Source organism: Leopardus geoffroyi, chromosome E1 (assembly GCF_018350155.1).
Source record: "Leopardus geoffroyi isolate Oge1 chromosome E1, O.geoffroyi_Oge1_pat1.0, whole genome shotgun sequence".
Taxonomy (NCBI): domain Eukaryota; kingdom Metazoa; phylum Chordata; class Mammalia; order Carnivora; family Felidae; genus Leopardus; species Leopardus geoffroyi.
In genome coordinates, this window is record NC_059330.1 from 1,186,237 (window position 1) to 1,193,961 (window position 7,725).

Below are 7,725 nucleotides of genomic sequence, written 5' to 3' on the forward strand. Positions count from 1 at the left end.
TTGCAGCCCCCTGCAGGTGGCGGGAGGCGCAGCAGCGAAGACGTGGACCCTTGGAGGCTCTAGTCGCCGTTGCCAAATAAAGACGAAGATCCCCCAGCTGAGAAAATTGTTGGCAAGGTAAAGCGAGCGACTCTGCAAAACCTGCCCGAAGCCAGTCCCCTTCCACAGCTGTCACCGCCCGCCCCCCACCCCCACCCAGGACCACGGGGCCCAGAAAGGTCTGCTCAGCCTCCTCACGTCCTCACGGCCCGTCCTGTTCCAGAAGGACTCGGTGTGCAGACGTGCACGCATAGAAAGATGTAAAGGACAATTAAAATTGCATTAAGTCGCTGCACGAGTCACGCAAGATCGTGACGGGGGCCGGGAGGAAACTGGAAGTCACCCTCCTACGTGAAGCTTGTGCTTCAAGACCCGCTTGTGTGCGCGTTTTCAAGACATGGGCCAAATGGGTGCCTTTACAATTTCCTAGAGGAAATTTTAAGCCAAAGAGGCACAAAGGTGTGCGATGGGGTCCTTGAAAGGGAAAATTAGCGAGTTCCCAGGAAAAGCACGCTTCCGAGCCCAAAGCTTTAAATGTGTGTTCCCTTCGATCCGGAAGTTTCTTTCCGAGGGCTCTGCCTCTCGGAGGGGCTCACAAGCGAGCTCAGAGATGTCCGGATGTACAAAGCTGAGCCATGGTTGCTGACAGCAGAGTATAAGTGAAAGCTGGCTAGATCTCCACCCAGTTGGACTGATTACGGAAATTACAGGACAAGCAGACCACGGGACACCAGGCAGTTACAGAAAGACAGACCCACAGGTGCTACCATGGAAGGATCTTCCAAATACTCCAAGAGAGGAAGAACCAACGTGCAGGGCGCCCGGGGGGGCTCCGTCGGTTAAGCGTCCGACTTCAGCTCAGGTCATGATCTCACGGTCCGTGCGTTCGAGCCCCGCATCAGGCTCTGCACTGTCGTGGGATTCTCTCTCTCTGCCCCTCTCTGGCTTGCTCCCTATCTCTCAAAAATAAATACATAAACTTAAAAAAAAAAAACGAGGGGCGCCTGGGTGGCGCAGTCGGTTAAGCGTCCGACTTCAGCCAGGTCACGATCTCGCGGTCCATGAGTTCGAGCCCCGCGTCGGGCTCTGTGCTGATGGCTCAGAGCCTGGAGCCTGTTTCCGATTCTGTGTCTCCCTTTCTCTCTGCCCCTCCTCCATTCATGCTCTGTCTCTCTCTGTCCCAAAATAAATAAACGTTGAAAAAATTTAAAAAAAAAAAAAAAAAGAAAGAAAAAACTAATTAAAAAAAAAAAAGAATCGACAAGCAAAACAATCACGTCCTAGACAGGTGGAGGGTACAGAAGTGTACCTTCATTCTTGTAAAGGTGTTAGCGGGTTTTTACAGGACGGGGGTTTACCGGATAAAAAGGACATAGAGGGACATTTTTACTTTCTACCCTACGTATTTTTGCACTTTGTTTTGGGATCTCGGTAATTTTTCATTGTTAAAATTTTTTTAATGTTCACTTATTTTTGAGAGAGAGCGCGTGAGCAGGGGAGGGGCAGGGAGAGAGGGAGGCACAGAATCCGAAGCAGCTCCGGGCTCCGAGCTGTCCACACAGAGCCCGACGTGGGGCTCGAACGCACGAACCGTGAGATCATGACCTGAGCCGAAGTCAGAACGTTCAACCGACTGAGCCACCCAGGCGCCCCGAATAAATTTTTCTTTTAACTACAGGATTCAACTATCGCTGTTCGGTGCGGAGTTTTACCCCAGCCTGGAACACACAGACTCTGGGGAAGTGGATTGGCAAAGGGCCGGGATTCCTTGCTGGGTCCCCAGGACCGACCACACACCCACACCCATCATCCCCAAAGGAGGTGAATGTTGGGGGCTGGGGGGATGTGGGGGAAGCCTGCTCTCCTGCTGGGGGGTCTGAAGCCACACTGCCCGGCCTGGGAGGCGGGGAGGGGGCTGGGGAATCCCGGGGTGGGGGAGCTGGGCCTTGTCAGAAAGACACCAGCCAGGCCACCCCCGGCCAGCCGGGAAAGGGACGCCCAGAGGACCCTGGCCCGCCAGCTCAGAGAACACGGCGGGAGAAGACACGGCCGTCCGCTGGATTCACCGTCCTTCCCGACCTATCAGTGGAGCCCAGCCCCAGAAGACGACAGACAGGGTCTGGGGCCAGGAAGGCCACAGGAGGCAGTGGACGAGGTCAGGGAGGGAGGAGACTGAGGACGGATGTCCTGGATGCTTCTCAGGCGCCGGCTGGAGGGAAATGTTAAGAGGGCCGATTTCCAGAAGTTATCCTGGTTTGAATTCGAGTCATAATAGTTGGAATATAAAAAGGAAGCATCGTTTTACTTGGTGGCGTGTGGGATGTATAGCTTACCTGAATACTAATGTATCTTTTCATAGAAACTAGCCTTATTTGGGGCGCCTGGGTGGCTCAGGCGGTTGAGCGTCCAAGTTCGGCTCAGGTCATGATCTCACGGTTCGTGGGTTCGAGCCCCGCGTCGGGCTCTGGGCTGACAGCTCGGAGCCTGGAGCTGCTTCGGATTCTGCGTCTCCCTCTCTCTCTGCCCCTCCCCTGCTCGCACTCTGTCTCTCTCTGTCTCTCAAAAGTAAATAAACATTAACATTTTGTTAAAAAGAAACTAGCATTATTTGAATAAAATAAAAATAAATAAAATATAAAATTGTGAACGTGTTTCCAAAAGGCCCGGAAACATCAGAGCACCAGAACCAGGAAGGAAACATCCAGACCCTGGAGGGATCACACCTGTGGGGCTTTCAAACCACAGAAAGTGCTAGAGTGCCATCCGGTGGCCACAGTGAGCAGGACAGAGAGGAACCAGGCAATTAGCTTGCATGGCGCCCATCCCGCCACGGCCGGTACCGCTACGGGTCAGCAAAGTGGTCTCAGCCCGTCTTCAAGGAGCTAAATCCTATCGGCAGGTGAGGGTAACAGGAAGCCAGTGAGCACACCTGTGAGGCCAGGTGGTGTGAGGGGTCTGGCGGGGGCGAGGGGCGCGGCTCTACAGGAGGCGAGCAAACAGACCTTCTGCCATCTGGGGAAGTCAGCCCAAGAGGCGGGGAGAGCTGGTGCAAAGGCCCTGGGGCGAGGGTTCCCCGTGCGTTCAGGGAGCAGAAAGGAGGCCCGAGGGGGCAGAGGTAGGAGAGAGAGCCAGAGAGACGCCAGGGGCCTCGTGAACCACGGGTGGGACTTTGGTTTCACTCCAAGGGAAATGGGGAGTATTGTGCGATTCTGAGCGGGGAAGTGACCTGACCTGGTTTACGACTGGAGTGGGTACTTCTAGCTGCCAGGAAGCAGGCAGCGAAGGGGCGACATCGCGGTCAGGGGTGGGGGCCGTGAGGGGGCTACTGCGGTGATCCGGGTGGGAGAGGGTGGCCGGCTGGGCCCCGTGAGGTCAGGCTCTGGACATGGGGTTTGAGAGGAGAGGGGTCGAGAGAGAGCCCCGTGATTGGGGCCCGAGCAGTTACTGACTGGAGGGAGGGAAGGGCTGGCAGGGAGGGCGAGGAGGTGAAGCCACAGCAGGTGGGGGGGTTGGACAGAGACCTGGAATCCAGAGGCACGATGGGGGCTGGAGACACAGACGTGGGGTCACCACGGAGGCCGTGAGACCGAGTGGGGCCAGCAGCCGGGGGGGGGTGGAGGGGTCTGGGAGCCCGCCTGGGCCGGGCATCCCACACAGCGAACACCACGGCCATCAGGGGACCCGGATTGCAACGTGAAGCCTCCTTCCCCACGGGGGTGACGGGCAGAGGGAGACCGCACCTGTTCCGTGTCTGCCACGTTCCCTGGTGGCTGGACGGGGCCGGGGCCGCAGTCACCTGGAAGGCTGCTTTGCTGGGTTTTATTAGACACAAGGGCACCTGCAGGGCTGTACTCCAGGAGACAGCAGCGATACCCCAGAAGGCTCGTGCAGCAACGCCCGCCTCCGAGTGTAGGAGTATATGCAACGAGAAAGGTTAAGCGTGTTGTGGAATAAAACATGGTGTTACCCAGCAAAGCAACATATTTTTTTAATGTTTATTTATTTTTGAGGGAGAGAGAGAGACAGAGCGTGAGCAGGGGAGGAACAGAGAGAGAGGGAGACGCAGAATCCGAAGCAGGCTCCAGGCTCTGAGCCATCAGCACAGAGCCCGATGCAGGGCTCGAACTCACAAACCGCGAGATCTTGACCTGAGCTGAAATTAGACGCTTAACCAACTGAGCTACCCAGTCGCCCAGAAATCAGTGGGGTTTTTTTAATTTTTTTAATGTTTACTTATTTTTGAGAGAGAGAGAGAGAGCGTGAGCAGGGGAGGAATAGAGAGAGAGGGAGACACAGAATCCGAAGCAACTCCAGGCTCTGAGCTGTCAGCCCAGAGCCCGACGCAGGGCTCGAACCCACAAACCATGAGATATGACCCAAGCTGAAGTCGGACGCTCAGCCAACTGATCCCCCAGGCGCCCCTCATCTTTATGATTTAAAATCTGGGATTACCATCACCCATCCCAAAGGATCATCGTGAGAGCTCAGAACGTAAGGGACTGTCCTAAAATGGATATTCAGTAAATGACAGTTTCCTTCCCGTCTCTCCCCCCCACCCCGCCCAAGAGACCCTTCCTGGCCACTTTTCCACGTATTTCCAAACTCCCCAGACCAAGAATCGCCACTCCAGGAGTCACCCAATGCCCCGATGTCCACGGCGGTGCTGGGGGGCTGGGAGTCCCCACTTCAGCTCAGCCCAGAGCCCAGAAAGCAGGAGGCTTCCGAGGCTGGGTGACCTCTGGCTGAGACGTGCGGAAACTGCGGCACAGGTGAGGCCCTGCAGAGCTCCTGGCACGGGGAGGGGGGAGGGGGCCAGGGGCAGGTCCAGCACATCTGAAACCTCTCCCCAGAAACCCCTCCACAGGGTCCCTCCAGCAGGGTAAGACACTGTTTCCGGGTGCACCCCCTGGGGCAGGAAACACATCAGGCTCCGTGCCTGGCGTGTCCCCTGCACGTCCGCTTGGATTTCACAGCCCCGTCTTCCACGGGACAATGTCCACCCCATCGTGGGGATGAGAGAAGCTGGGCTCAGAAGGGTACAGTTTCCCAGTTGCCCGAGGTCGGAGGTCGGGCGGAATTGGCTCTTGTCCTTCTGTCTGAGCCACAGTCCACATGTGTAACCCCCACATCACACTCCCTCTGCCATCTGGGCAACAGGGACAGTCACAGGCTCGTGGGGTCCTGATGCCACTCTCAGCCACGGCCGAGCCATCCCCTGAGACCTGTCCCTAATGCTAGGAGATGCCCCCTTTGAAATCTGGGAGGTGTTAAGTTCAAAGGATTCTTTCTGCACCCAAGTAGGAGTGAACTTGTGTATTTTGGTCCTGAAATGTGTGTGGCCCAGGCTCCAAGTGTATCGATTGACTTAACTAGTTGTACCGCCTTCTAGTCAGAAAAGGAAGGAAGGAAGGAAGGAAGGAAAGAAGGGAGGGAGGCAGGGAGGAAGGAAGGAAAGAAGGAAAGGCAGGCATTTTACAGAAACGTACAAATGCAAAAACCTTACAATGAAAAAGCAAATATGAAAGCCATGATGACTAATCATTTACAAATAACTATTAATTGATTTTGAGCATCCTAGCAACCAGGGCAAAAAGGGAAATATAATAGGGTTACATAATACCTGTCACTCAGTAGAAAAGATCAAATCAAGAGAAATACTTTTTCCTGACTCTAAATTCTTTGGGGTTTTTTTTCCCCAGCTTTATTAGGGTATAATTGGCAAATAGAATTGTATGTTAAGTGTACAAAGTGATGATTTGATATACCTACACACTGAAGTGATCACCACAATCAAGCTAATTAACACATCCATCACATCCGTGCGTGTGGGGGGAGAACACTTAAGATCCAGTCTCTTCACAAATTTCCAGTATGCAGTACAGCATTAGACCCTCAAAACTTAGTCATTTTATAAGTGAAAATTTATACCCTCAGACCAACGTCTCCCCATTTCCCACATGTCCAGCCCCTGGCCACCAGCACTCTACTCTCTGTTTCCATGAATTTGATTTTTTGTTCACATTTCACATCTAGGTGATACTATGCAATGTTTGTCTTTCTCTGTCTGGCTCATTTCACTAAGTATAATGCCCTCCAGACTCATCAATGTTGTCACAAATGACATAATTTCCCTCTTTTTATGGCTGAGTAACATTCCGTTGTCTCCATATGCCACATTTTCTTTATTCTTTTATCAGCCAGAGGCCACCTAGGCTGATTTCCATGTCTTGGCGATTGTGAGTAATGCTGCAGTGAACATGGGGTGCAGATATCTCCTCAAGATACCAATTTCGTTTCCTTTGGGTGTATACCCAGATGTGAAATTTACTGGATCATATTTTTTGATTTTTTAGGAAGCTCCATACTGTTTTCCACAGAGGCTGCACCAACTTACATCCCCACGAGGGGTCCCTTTTCTCAACACCCTCACCAATACATGTTATCTCTTGGCTTTTTGGCGATAGCCTTCCAGACAGGTCTGAGGTGCAATCTGATGTGTGTGTCCCTGATGATTAGTGATGTTGAGCAACTTCTCGTGGGCCCATTGGTCCTTTGTACATACATCCTCTTTGTAAAAAATGTCCATTTGGGTCTTTGGCTCATTTTTCATTAGATTATTTGGTTGTTTTGTTTTGTTTTGCTGTTGAGTTGTAGGAGTTCTTTATATATGTTTTATATTAATCCCTTACCTGATATACGGTTTATAGATATTCTCCCCCATTCCATAGGTTGTCTTTTCATTTTATTGATCATTTCCTCTGCTGCGCAGAAGCTTTGTAGTTTGATACAGTCCCACTTTTGTATTTTCGCTTTTGTTTCTCGTGCTTATGGGGTCGTATCCAAAAAATTATTGTCGAGACCAACGTCAAGGACCTTCTGCCCATATTTTCTCCCAGGGCTTTTCTGGTTTCAGATTTTACATTTAAGTTTGTAACCCATTTTGTGTTCATTTCTGTGAGTGTTGTGAGGTAGGGGTCCAATTTCATTCTTTTGCACATAGATATCCAATTTTCCAACATCATTTATTGAAGAGGTGATCTTCTCTGCATTGAGTATCTCAGTTCCCTTGTCAGATTTCATTGACCGTATATGTGTGGGTTTATTTCTGGGCTTTTCAATTCTGTTCTGTTGATTTATGTGTCTTTTTTATGCCAGTACCATACGGTTTTGATTATTGTAGCTTTGTAATAATGTTTGAAATCAGGAAATGTGGTCCTTCCGGCTTTTTCTCTTTTCTCAAATTGCTTTGGCTATGAGGTTTTTGTGATTCCAGAAGAATTTTATGATTGGGTTTTTTCGTGGGCATGAAAAATACATTGGAAATTTGATTGGGATTACACTGAATCTGTAGATTGTTTTGGGTCGTATGGACTTTTTAACAATATTAATTCCTCCAATCCAGGAAATCCAATCTTTCCGTTTATTTGTGTCTTCTCCAATTTCTTTTGTCAGTACCTTATAGTTTTCTGTGTACAGGCTTTTCACCTCCTTGGCTAAATTGATCCCAAAGTATTTTATTGTTTTTGATGCTATCTTAAGGTCTCTTCCAGATAGTTCATTGTTAGCGTATAAAAATGCAATTGATGTTTTGTTGACTTTATTGATTTATGTTGATTATGTTGATTTTGTATCCTGCAAGTTTACCAAATTCTTTTATCAACTCTGGCAGGTTTTGGTGGAGTCTTT